General features: G+C 43.1%; 1 long non-coding RNA gene across 7 annotated transcripts; it reads right to left on the bottom strand.

Annotated features, from left to right (window-relative positions):
- Window positions 1-6,996: 6,996 nt before the first annotated feature.
- Window positions 6,997-13,327, bottom strand: LOC123103775 (uncharacterized). Of its 7 annotated transcripts, XR_006449954.1 has the most exons (12): window positions 10,645-13,308; window positions 10,451-10,550; window positions 10,178-10,281; window positions 10,039-10,095; window positions 9,877-9,969; window positions 9,692-9,792; window positions 8,581-8,666; window positions 8,371-8,439; window positions 8,095-8,212; window positions 7,902-7,975; window positions 7,599-7,665; window positions 7,004-7,474 (listed from the first exon to the last, which is right to left on the bottom strand). It is a non-coding gene; the product is annotated as an uncharacterized lncRNA (long non-coding RNA). The 7 variants fall into 7 exon arrangements; XR_006449955.1 differs by having other exon boundaries at window positions 6,997-7,474; window positions 7,902-8,017; window positions 8,095-8,181; window positions 8,581-9,792; window positions 10,645-13,327; XR_006449956.1 differs by having other exon boundaries at window positions 6,997-7,474; window positions 8,095-8,181; window positions 8,581-9,792; window positions 10,645-13,326.
- Window positions 13,328-13,677: the final 350 nt, after the last annotated feature.

Raw genomic sequence — 13,677 nt, 5'->3', positions numbered from 1 at the left:
AACACTAGCATCCTATACTGAGCAGTAGGATAGCAGGTAAAGGTAACAACAGTAGTAGCAAGGACAGGCTATGCAGCAGTATAGGATTAACTGAAAGCAGTAACATGCTACACTACTCTAATGCAAGCAGTATAGAGAAGAATAGGCGATATCTGGTGATCAAGGGGGGCTTGCCTGGTTGCTCTGGCAAGAATGTTCGTCAATACCGTAGTCATTCTGGGTAGCAGCGGCGTCAGTCTCGGTGTCTAGCGAGAGAAGAGGGGGAAGAAACAATGAATACAATGCAAACAGATGCGTAACGATGCATGACAAAGCAAAGCATGATGCTAGGCGTGTCCTAACGCGGTATGAGGTGATACCGGTGAAGGGGGGGTACATCCGGGAAAGTATCCCCGGTGTTTCGTGTTTTCGGACAGATGAACCGGAGGGGAAAAGTTGCGAGTTTGATATGTTAGGGGTGTGTGGCGGACGAACGGGCTACGTATCCGGATTCGTCTCGTCGCTCTGAGCAACTTTCATGTACAAAGTTTTTCCATCTGAGTACGGTTTATTTTATATTAATTTTCTAAGTTTTAAACTTTTTTTACGTCCTGGGAATCTCGAAAATCTCCAGAAAGGCTGGGTGCACCCGGTGCACTGCACCCAGAGTGCACCAGAGGGGCTGACAGTTGGGCCAGTCAACTGCTGACTCAGCAGTTGACTGGTCAGCGGGTCTAGTGGGACCCGCATGTCATTGACTCAGGGCCAGTTAATATTTTTTTAAACAAAACTTAGCTAATTAGTTAGTGTCCTTGGGCCCACTGTCATAGACTATTAGGAGGGGGTTAGCACTAAAAGGGGATTACCCCTAATTAAGCTAAGAGGGCCCATGGGGGGATTTGTACGCGCGCGCCCACGGAGGCGTGCCGACGGCCACGGCGTTCGGCCGGCCGGTCGCGGTAGGCGGAGGCGGGCGCCAGGGCTGGGGCGGCCGGCGCGTGCAGCCCATGGCAGGGCGGCGATGGCGCAGCGAGGCGAGGGAGGACGCAGGCGGGGGAGGCCGGGGAGGTGCAGCAGGGAGTAGCAGCGGCGGCGGGCGGGCAGCGACGATAGCAAGCAGCGGTAGCATGGGAGCGCGGTCTCGCGCGCAGGGCATCGAGGAGCGGTGCTCGGCGGCAAGGACGGCAGTGAGCGGCAGCAGCTGCAGCAAGCATCAGCGCAACATCAATCTACAGCGGCAGCGGTAGGCGCTAGCAATCGGGCACAGGCGAAAGCGAACGGGCAACAACGAGCGAGGCGAGGGCTGCGGCAATGCACGAGCGGGCATGCACGGGGGCACGACCAGGGAGTGCCCAGGGCGGCCAGGACGCAACGGGAGCACGGGCAGGGGGCGCGATGAACGCGACCAAAGGGCAAGTGGAGCTCCGGACTCGTCGGGGTCGATAGCCAACGACATCAGATTGGTGGGGAAGACAAGGGGAACGGGGGAGGAGCTCACCGCGGGGGCACACGGGGGCCCGTTGGTGGCTTAGGAGCTGCTGCGGCGAACAAATCGGTGACGTGCTCGCGGTTGCCGGAGGTAGAAGATGGCTCGATCCCGATCTGTGGTGGTGGAGCACTCGATTCAAGCCTTATAGAAGACGTGGTCGACGCCGGTGGTCCTCGGGGACAACCTCTCATGGAACGGGGACAACGAAGAGCGCGTGTGCGACGAACGCTATGGCGAAGGTGGCTCGGTTGCTTGCTGGGGGAAAAAGAAGCGGTGCGAGGAGTTGGTGGAATGGAGCTAGGGTTTGCCACGGTTGCGAGGAAGGATTAGTAGGCGTCGGCGAAGCAGGGGGGCGACGCGGGATGCTCTGCACGTGGCCATCAGGCGATGTGTGCGGCCATGGCGTGCTCGGCCTTCCCCTATAGCAGGAGGAGGAAGGAAAGGCCGGCTTAGGCGGGCCGGGCCAGTTGGCTAGCTGGGCCGGTTGGCCCAGCGTAGGGGCGGGGGGGGGGGGAAGTTGTATCATTTCCTTTTCTTTTCTTTTCTTTTCTTTTTTCTTCTTTTTTTGTTTTTATTTTACTTTCTTTTATTTTTAGTTTTATAAAATATAAATACAACTCCTAAATTAATGTTATAACTTGTTCCACTGCGTCAAAAAGCTTGACACCTAAATAAAATAGTCTGCATTATTATAATTTTTAAAAGGCATTTAATTAATTGTCATAGTTACTATTTTAATTACTTTAGAGCCTTTATTTAATTTATAGAGATGTGGATTCTCCACCATGATTACCTATGAGTTATTTGACACATTTTGGACATTTTAATTTTAATGTTTGAAAACTTTTGATGTTTGCCATTAACTCAAATTTGAATTTGAATCATTTTGAACTAACGCGAGATTAGCAACAGTAACTATCGTGACGTGGCATCATTAACAGAGGTTTACTGTAGCTTAACTACCCGGGCGTCACAGCCCCAAAATTTCTACCGGGGAAACAAAAGACGAGAATGTGCATGAACCCCTATGCATAGATTACCCCAATGTCACTGCGGGAATCCGTGAGTTGAATGACAAAACACATATCAGGTGAATCAATATGATGCTCCATTGTCACCACGAGTATTCATATGCAAGACATATATCAAGTGCTCTCAAATCCATAAAAGTATTCAACCCGATAACAATGAAATATCAAAGGAAAAAATTCAATTCATCACAACAAAATAGAGAGGGAAAACACCATATGATCCGACTATATTAATAAAGCCCGCGATACATCAAGATCATGATGTCTCAAGAGCACGAGAGAGAGATTAAACACACACATAGCTACTGGTACAAACACTCAGCCCCGAGGGTGGACTACTCCCTCATCATCGGGGTGGCCGCCGGAATGATGAAGATGACCACCGGTGATGATTTCCCCCTCCAGCAGAGTGCTAGAACAGGGTTAGATTGGTTTTCGGTGGCTACAGAGCCTTGCAATGTCGAAACTTCTGATCTAGGGTTATTTATGATGGTTTCTCTATTTATAGGATTTTTTGGCATCGGTTTCACGCGAAGATGGGCCTCAAGGTGAGCACAACCCACCGGGGCGAGCCAGTCCCACCAGGCGCGCCCTAGTGGGTTGTGCCCTCCTCGTGGCTCTTCTGGCCCTCCCACGAAGCTTTGTGGGTCTCTTTTGTTTCAAAAAAATCGTTAAAAAGTTTTAGCTCATTTGGATAACTTTCGTTTCTGCACAATAAATAACATCATGGAAATCATACCAAAATCATATAAAATTGTTGTAAACATGGCATGAATACTTCATAAATTATAGATAAAAGAAATAATTTATGAAGTGTGAATGCTAGCCAAGTCACAAGTTTGATCAATGATAATTTCAATCACTTTTCCTAGCATCATAACAGCAACTCTTTCTCATAAAACTTATCATGATAAAGTAGCAATTGAAACTAGAATATTTGTTGTGGAAAGCTACCTATCATATTCATCACATATTTTTTCTTTTGAGCATGGACATTTGGACTTTTATATGGTTCAAAGCAATAATCTAGTTTTGATATAAGGATTTTAATACTCAAGCATACCAACAAGCAACCATGTATTTTAAAATATCAACGCTAAAATAAGTTATCCCTAGCCCATCATGCTCAATCATTGGTCCATTCATAAAACACACTCGCATATTAACTACACCCAATGCTTAGTGCCCCCTAGTTGGTGCTTTATAAGAGAAGATGAAGAATCAAATAAAAAATTAAAAATGCATAAAGTAAAAGAAAGGCCCTTCCTGGAGGGAAGTAGGGATTTTTAGAGGTGCCAGAACTCAAAGCAAAAATTGAGAGATTGAGAGATGAAAACATTTTGAGAGGCATACTTTTCCCACCAACGAAAACGACTTAGAGCTCCCAACACTTTTCATGCTAGATATATCATAGACGGTTCCCAAACAGAAAATAAACTTTATTCCTTTTTTCACCATACTTTTACTTTCCATGGCTAACTGTATCCACAGGTGCCCTCCATACCAACACTTTCCAAGGAATTTATGATTTGACAACATAAAGTAAATTCATTTTTCATTTTGGGACTGGGCATTCCTAATACCTTTGTCTTACTCTCGTGCAATGACAAATGAATAAACACTCATCGTGAGAATAACACATCTAGCATGGAAAATATTGACCACCCCTCATCGCCTCGTGAGCGGTAGGAGCACACAAAAGAAAATTTTATTTTAAAAATTAGAGATGGCACATATAAATTTGCTTAGAACGGTAAAAGAATACCGCATATAGATAGGTATAGTGGACTCATGTGGCAAAACTGATTTAAAGGATTTTGGATGCACAAGTAGTGATCATATTTAGTGCAAAATAAAGGCTAGCCAAAGATTGAGAAGATTGCAAGGAACTGATAGATCACTAAGAGTCAGTTTGGTTCGCAGTTTAGTTCGCTTCCTCACGTATTGATGCCTGGCCTGGAGCTTGGAGCTTGCCTGATACTATCCTGGAGATTGTTTGGATGGTGTCATGAGCATTAAAAAGCTTGCCTGGCCTGGAGCATCTGCCATGTTCATGTTGATTAGCCTGGCAGGAGCACCAAGCACGGTCGTTAGCCTGGTGCAGACGCACAAAACGAATGCCTGGCCATCCAGAAACTTGCCTGGGCACACTACCCAATGCAAATAGCTTTGTCTAGATCTTTTATTAATAGTTTATTCAGTTTTACTATCAACCAATGTGTTATTATATCCGGGCCACCAACCAAACACTTCCTACCCACGCCAGATTCGCCAGGCAAAAATCAGCACAAGCCAGGTGCTAGTTTTTCGAAGCCCATGTCATCATCTAAACTACTCCTAAACCTATGCCAAAGTTGCAAAATATTACCCATCAATACCATCTATAAGTGATAAAGAACGTTTTAGACAAGGGAATGCCCGCCTAGGCCGGCCTATGCAGTAGGGACCTCCTATACTGCGCTTTGCGCGCTAGGAGAAGACGCGACACGCCCGTTTGGGCCGGCTCATGTCCCGGCGGTCTTTTTTTTATTTCATTTTTTCCTTTTCTTCCCTGTTTTCATTTGTTTCTACTTTAAATAATTTGGGACTTCAAAAAATTTCTGGATTTTTTAAAAACAATTTTGAAATAAAATTTTAATAAATCACAAAATGTTTGTGGATTCAAAAAATGTTCGCAATTTTGTAAAAAAAATGTTTGCTCATTCGAAAAATGTTCCAAATGTTAAAAACAAATGTTTGGGAAATAAAAAGATGTTCATAATTTTTCTACAAGTTAGTGTATTAAAAATGTTAATGAAATTGAACAAAATTTCACCAATTCAAAAAATGTTCACGAATGAAAAAACATCCTAAAATTTTAAAAACTATTCATGAGTTAGAAAATAGTTTATTCATTCATAAAATCTTGGATGATTCAAAAAAATTAAGTTAAATCAGAAACATGTTCGTGAATTTCAAAAATTGTTCCACCAATTTCCAAAAAAATGTTCGTCAATTCTAGAAATGTTCATCGATTCAAGATAATTGTTTAAAAAATGTTGACAATTTTATAAAAATATTTGCAAATAGAATAAATGTTCATGAATTCAAAGAATGTTCTTGATTTAAGAACATGTTTCTGATTTCATGAGTTTAAAAAATGTTCTTGATTCAAGAGTTTAAAAAGTGTTCATGATTTCATGAAATTAAGAGTGATAAGTGTATCTCAATGATGCAGCAAAATGTGGTCATGGCCATTGGAGATTTTTCTTTTCCGATTGCAACGCATAGGCCCTTTTGCTACTATATTCAACGAACCGAGTCCAAAAAATATGCATACAAGGTCCATTATCCCTGATGCTAATGAGCATGTACACAACACAGAATAGACACTAAACTAACAGAAACGCCAGAAAAAACACCGCACTTTTGACCCAATAAAACACATGCTGGCACAGCCCCCTTAGCTGAACCAACGAGAAATAACTCATTTATACATCATTGACCAAAGTTATATCATGTGAAATTCAAAACAAATAATTCATATGCTATTCTTTAGTGGGGTGTGTGGACAAATAGCACGCACAGGAAGTTAGGAACAAAACTTAAACTGCCCAAAAAAAAGCAAACACAAGAAGACAAACAAATTATATTCAACCCCCCTCGCCATGGTCACTAGGTTGGGCTGGATGGCTACCAATTTCTCCCTCATTACCCCGCACAACTGCACTCGAACACCGAGGAGAATCGGTTTTGGACCGGAAGGTGCCTGCTCTTCCTTGAAAATGTGCCTTATTGGCCGTGCGCCGAAGTCAGCTCCTCTTTCCCCCCTCTCTCTCTCTCTCACTCACACACAGACTCAACAACTCATCCCCTCTAGAAATGACACAACTGATAAGGACACCCCCACACGAGTCGGAGTCCAAACAAGGAGTGGGCGGCCCACAACTTGAATAAAAAGTCCAATGACAAATAAACCCGACACGCACGCGAGTGACAGATAAATGAGGGACACCTGCAACGCTAAGATTCGTGCATGATTAGACTGACACAAAATTCTAGCTAAAGCCAAATAAAAAAATAGATGACTGATTTTTAGTAAAAATGTATATATTAGCAGAAAAGAACATCAGCGCTGATAAGATTTAAGAAACCATTGGATTAATTTAGGAGACGGGACAAATTCTAACGACAATTACACTTGCTAGATTTTTCATAGCAAGGAAGGATGCATTTCAGATGTTGAATCACATGCTACGATAGTATGCGAAGATTTACTATTCAATTAGGACAGAGTAATTTCTATCTAGACTTCGAAGGCAAACAATACAAAGGAGGTAATTATGGCTCCCTCCACATTTTCGCATCTGGGCTTGAGACCGGCAAAGGCAGAGAGTCATGCCACACACAATCACACACACAATCATTGCCAAAATGCAACATTCACACTTCTAAGGCAAACAATACAAAGGAGGTAACTGCAGCTCCCTCCACATTTTCGCATCCGGGCTTGGGACCGGCAAAGGCAGTGTTAGGCCACACCAACCAATCATTCAGCAAAGCATACAAGCCACACACACACAGAGAGAGTCAAGCCACACACAATCACACTCAGTCATTGCCAAAATGCAATATTCAGTCACACACATCACAGTCAAATGCACAATATTCACACAGTCACACACAGTCAAACACAGAGTCACACACACAGTCACACATCACAGTCAAATGCAATATTCACACACAGTCAAACACACAGTCCCACACACAGACAGTCAAGCCACACACACAAGAGAGTCAAGCCACAAACAGTCAGACAGACACATAATGGAGCACTTGCACATAAGAAACAACAAGAAACAGACATAGATAGGGGCACAAACAGAAAGCAAATACATGCAAGCCCGAAGTAAACTCAGAAAGCTATAAATAAATTCCAGAACCTGAATGACTAAACGATTTCTCTGAGGGGTGAGGGTGATTCAGATCTTCGTTCCTGAAAACAGGAAGCTGGTTAGAGGCTGATTAAGTGATTAGAGGCTGATTAAGCTAGAGAAAGCAAGGCATGTAACATGAGCAACATTCTTATAGAAATTTTGGCTAAGGTAAGCCATTCGTACCTAAAATATATATGTTTCAAGTTGGCAACTGTGGTTGCCTCTCATGAGTTACAAGCCGATGGATAGCCTGAAAAATGACATGAGCAACTTAAAATGTGAGTTTCCACAATGTAAATGATGTTTCTAAGAAAAGTAGCTTACGTTACCAGCAGCACCAGCAGTCATATTTACAAAAGAAGATTAAGATGACTTGTGATGTATAAGCATCATATGAGTCAAAAATACTTGGAATCAGTTTATGATCATAACAACATAGGTAATTATTCCCGTGTGTATATCGAAGTTATCAAGATAGGAACTTACCGATTCTGTGTATCTTGCACCTCCAAAAATTCACCTGGTTTGTCGTCTTTGACTTTAGCTATAGGTGAGAAGAACTGATAACAAATAGAAGTTACACAAATAGAAGTACCCCATTCCTGCAATGTCCAGATGTCTGATGCACGGTATGATGTTCAGGAAAGAGTGAGGAAGTGGCAGGGGACCAAGGTAGTACCTTCTAGGAAGAAATTTTGCTATTTTTGCCCATTTATTCCCTGGGCATTATACAGTGCATGTTCCTCCTCATAGTCCAAGCATCTCTCTGTATGTTTGGATTCATATGATTATTCCACCTAAGATGTTATGTATGAATTTGAAATCAGCTTCATAACCAATCAGCTCTTTATGTAACCAGTGTGTTTCTGAATTAGCAAACATTCCCCTGTTTGTCTTGCACAAAGGGGAAAATGCATTTAAGCAAATCATGAAAATGAAACAATCAAAAGAATACCTCTCTTGACATTGCTTGGCTATATGTCCAGGTAGTGACCTTGCAATGAGACCAAATTCTTGCTCCATACTGCATTTTGAGCACAAATATCAGGTGCCAATAGGTAGTTACGGATACAACACATCTAAAACAGAAGTACCCAGAAGTAGCACAATTTGGCTAAATAAACATTTTGACATCAGCATCGCAAAATATAAAGAACGTAAATACCTGCGTTTTATGCAAACTCAACCCATCAGTGTCCTTAGCAACACAATAAAGAGCCAATGTGAAATGTCCAGATCCAATGTATGTACCTTAAATACTTAGAAAAGCATTATTCCAGTGACTGGACAATAGTAATACATAAAAAAGAATATGATATCCACATAAGACATAATCACAAAAAAGTTCAGAAAAAAGAATAGTGCTAGGTCTGTTCACATTCAACAATCAACAAAGCAATCAATCGTGAAATATAGAACACAAGTTATACAACCAAACATTCAGCAAAGCATACAAGCCACACAATCAAACAAATGCAATTTTCACAGTCACACACACACACACACAGTCAAGCCAGACACATATTCACCATCAAGCCACACACACTCACACACAGAGTCAAGCCACACACATATTCACAATCAAACCACACAGTCACACACACAGTCAAGCCACACATAGAGAGAGTCAAGCCACACACACAGAGTCAAGTCACACACATAGTCAAGCCACACACAGAGAGAGTCAAGCCACACACACAATCAAGCCACACACACACCATCAAGCCACACACACAGAGTCAAGCCACACACATATTCACCAACAAGTCACACACAGTCACACACACACACATAATGAAGCACTTGCACACAAGAAACCGACATAGACAGGGGCACAAAGGGAAACCTAATACATGCAAGATCGAAGTAAACCCAGAAATCTATAAAGAAATTCCAGAACTTGAATGAGTAAACTGATTTCAAGTTGGCAACGGTGGTTGCCTCTCATCAGTTACAATATTGTGCATGTTACAGCAGCACTAAGAGCTTGTTAAAGAGCATTTTCGTCAATCTATCAGAGAAAATACAGAAACTATGTTCCATCAAGATCTTTGAGAATAAAATATGGAGGCCATATCAGTTCCAAACACAACTTGCTAATAACCACTGCAATACTTAAACATGAGTATCAAGTAGGGTAATTTGAAGGGTGTAAAATAGAAATTAGGCATCACTAGACCGGCAAGGCAACAAAGAACCATACAAGACAGAACATTAAAAATGAGTAAATTGCAGAAGAGAGAAACAAATCTACAACTGAATAGAGTAAGCCTTACTCATCCCCAATTTGGCGTTGCTCAATTTGAGAGATACCATAGTATCGAAGTGCAGCTTCCAAGAATTTATTCTTTAGATCTAAAATTCTCGCATAGCATACCTACAAGAGATATAAGAAGGGAACTAAATTTTTGTCCTTAGTTGTAGACAGATAGATTATTAAACTGTTTCTGAACCAACAAACCTTGTATTACAAGTTCAGAACTTCCTGGTTGCTGTTTGTGACAAAAAATGAGGCTTTGTTGATAAAAGCTTCAACATTCACTGCATCATCATCCTACAAAATGAAGAAATACATTAGTCCAGCTGAAAATGCAATGACGACAGAGGCTAAAATGGGACTAACCTCCAAATAGTCATGCAATCTGGACGCACTTGGATAATTTGTTTGTCATCAAGCATCCTGGTTTTTAAGAAGATGGTCAGATTTCCCAGACTTAGAATATCCAATGACATGTAAAGAGAGACAAAAGCTTTGCTTCTACCTTATTCCTGAGTCCAAGTCAATGCCACTAAGCATTTGTACTGCTCTCGACCATTGTTGTTCAAATTCATACGGTTCTGCAAGCTTCTCCCTAATCACTACAACCTGCAGATAGCCAGCAAGGTAAATACACCATTTTAAAATAACAGGACGTATGTTTTTCTTGTTCAATTTGTTCATTTATTACGAATAATTTGTTCCAAGAGATCCATTTGGCAAACAAGTTAAGCATGATGTGGCAGAGAACATCAACTACACATAAAATCAAGTGTACCTGATTAGCCAGGCTATGCGGTGGCCTAGACAAACCGTTCAGTGTCCTTAGCAACACAATAAAGAGCAAATGTGAAATGTCCAGATCCACATGTCTGTACCTTAAATACTTAGAAAGGCATTAGACATATCACAAAAAAGTTCAGAAAAAAAGAATAGTCAATTGTCTGCACTAAACAAGTACTGGTCTGTTACCTATGATCAAGTACTGGTCTGTTAGCATAAATGATTATTCGTCAAGACAATCACTCCTGCCATATAAACATGTATCTCAAGGAAAATTTGTAAGAGATGTGGTTAATTACTTGAATAAAACACACCATATCAAGTATAAACACAGAAGTGATATCAATATTTCCACCTTCCACATCAGATAGTATAGAACACACCATATAGCTAGTTAAAAACACACCATGGCCTACACGGTTTGCACCCTAACGCATCCCCATATATGGAAAGACAGACATTGGGAACATAAGCAAAGCATGACAAGAAGAACCCAATTGGAAAGAGCACTAAATAAGCAACCATCAAAACAACCATTATGTGTCACCCCATCTCTGCTTATAAGATGGGTGATTCAAGAACATAAGAACAACCGTAACGAACAACCATAACGACCAGCGAGCCAAACCAGAGTATCACAAGGGCGCATGCGTTTGAGGTCTGGAAATCGCCGATGAACAACGCAGCGACAGAACCGAGGAACCGATCTGAGCGAACACGATAAACTGACCTTGTTTTGACCTCTCCCCGTCTCCGTAATCCAAATCCAAAACCAGACCGGCAAACACGAAACATAATCGTTCATCGCTCCGCCACGAATATGAAACACAGGATAGTGAGTGTCTCTCAGATAACCAAAGCACACACAGAAGTTAATGATCCAACAAACTCAGAATCAATATTAACTACTTGATGATCCAGCAAACATTACAACGGAATTTTACGGAATAGGGTGTCAGAAGCTCAATGATCAATGATCGCACTATAAGTTAATTGTCACAAAGTCTAGGCAAAGCAAGAAAAGCATTTCCATTGACTGGCTATAGTAATACAAAGAAAGAATATGATATCCACATAAGACATAACAAAACACACATATCACTAAAAATTTAAGAAAAAGAAGTCAAGTATCTACTCTAAACAAATACTAAGTCATTAATCACAATACCGAGTTGATGCCATAGAATTTAACATGACAAACAATAATTTTTCATGCACACTAACTGGGGATTAACAAATGTCAGAGCATAAGAGTTGGGCTACTCAATTGGATCACCATCATCACATGAAAACAAGCAGCACATGTCCACGTTATAGGTTCGTTGAAATTGTTGTCCAAAAGGAAAGGGGCATGACACAAGTTACCAGCATTGATAAAAAACATGTGATGAACATGCTTTCGCAGATAAATAAATTCTAGAGTTATGCTCACAGCAGAATTATATGCCCAAGTGTGCAATGACAAAATATTGGAGTTATGCCATGCAATCTAGAATGTAGTCTAAGGGGAACTAATTAGCAGCAGCTCACCTAGAACTCGTATGAGTACTTCAATGGAAATAGTAACATCGGGAAGAAAAGAAGGAACCTTGTCCAACAGTAGCAGCAGCAGGCCACATGGTTTGCACTCTTGTAAAACTTTTCTGCTCGGAACACACTAGCTAAGCATGATAAAAAGAAACAAATTGGAAAGAACATAAACAGTATACACCATCAGATCAAGCGTAAAGGAATCACCCCATCTCTGAATCTAGGATGAGAGCGCACACGCCTAGCCAGTACAATGAGAACTCAAGAATTAACAGACCCTGGAACTCAAGAACTGACAGAGGGCCAACAAGAACTGACAGAGGGCCAAGAATTGACAGAGTATCACAGGAGAGCACACATTTTGAGTTCTGAAAATCACCAAGAGCAACGTAGGTGACGGAACGGACGAACCAGTCTGAACTAGCACGATAAACAAACACTGCTCCCCGTGTCCGGCCGTAATCCAATTTCGAAACCAGACCTGTTCATTCCTGTAACCGACGTGAACACGAAACCCAGGACTGCTAGTTCGGATAACAGAAGCACGCGCGGACAGAATTGCTACTACGCAAACGAGACGGAGGAGACCGCCGACGAGGCGAGACCGGACCAAGAACACGCGGGCGCGTCGGGACAACGGCGAGGATGAGCGAAATCGAATCAGTCGCGACTCTACACGGACGACGGCGAGGACGAGCGAAATCGAATCGGACGCGACCCTACACGGACGACGGCGGTGAGGACGAGCAAAATCGAACCGGACGCGACCCCAAACGGACGACAGCGAGGACGAACAAAATCGAACCAGACACGAATCTAAACGGACGACGGTGAGGACGAGCAGAATCGAACCGGACGCGACCCTACACGGACGACGGTGGCGAGGAGGAGCAAAATCGAACCGGACGCGACCCCAAACGGACGACGGCGAGGACGAGCAAAATCAAACCGGGCGCAATTCCAAACGGACGAATCGAGCACGAGCAGAAACCAAATCACGAGCCTAAACGCGCGACGAATCGAGGAGGAGTGAATCCAAACCAGACGCGAGGAGGCGAGGCGAGAGGCTTCCACGACCCGGGGCCCCGGACGAAGAGAGGAGGAGCAGACTGGCCACGGCCAGGGCGGTGGGGAGGGAGGAAAGGGCCCGCCTGGCCGCGGGCAGGCCGCCGGGGAAGAGGCTTTGTCGCCGGCCGGGTCCTTGCCCGAGGCGGCTTCGGCGGGCGGCGGAAATCAAAGGGAAGTGGAGCTGGTGGTGGTGGGTTGGGGCTGGATCCAGACCGGGTAGGCAGGACAGGAGGGGTCGGTCTCGGTCGGTCGGCAACGCGGCGCGGCAAGGAGATATTACCGTTGGGAGCCTCAGATTGGGGTCGGGGGCTCGAGGCGGACCGGGAAATTTCTAGCTAGGTCGGTCGAGGCAGGGGCGGTTGCGTGGGCACACGGGGCTATCCGGCCGGCGCACATGAGCGGACCGGCCCATTTGGTCATGTTAGGTTGTGTGTCGTGTTTTATATCTTAGGGAAAAAATGTATTCTCAAAAAAAAGTTCTTCTAAAAAAAGAAAAAAGAAAATATGTTTGTGCAAAGGGACATGCATCGCCAATGTTTTCATTTCGTTAGCATCAACTTAAGGGCGAGCTCTTTCGGAAAGCTTTGCCTACAGGTTTAAGGGTGGGTCGTTTTTCCACTCATA

This window comes from Triticum aestivum, chromosome 5A, assembly GCF_018294505.1.
Source record: "Triticum aestivum cultivar Chinese Spring chromosome 5A, IWGSC CS RefSeq v2.1, whole genome shotgun sequence".
NCBI lineage: Eukaryota > Viridiplantae > Streptophyta > Magnoliopsida > Poales > Poaceae > Triticum > Triticum aestivum.
The sequence above is the reverse complement of the archived record's forward strand: the minus strand, read 5'-3'. Positions and strand labels throughout refer to the sequence as shown.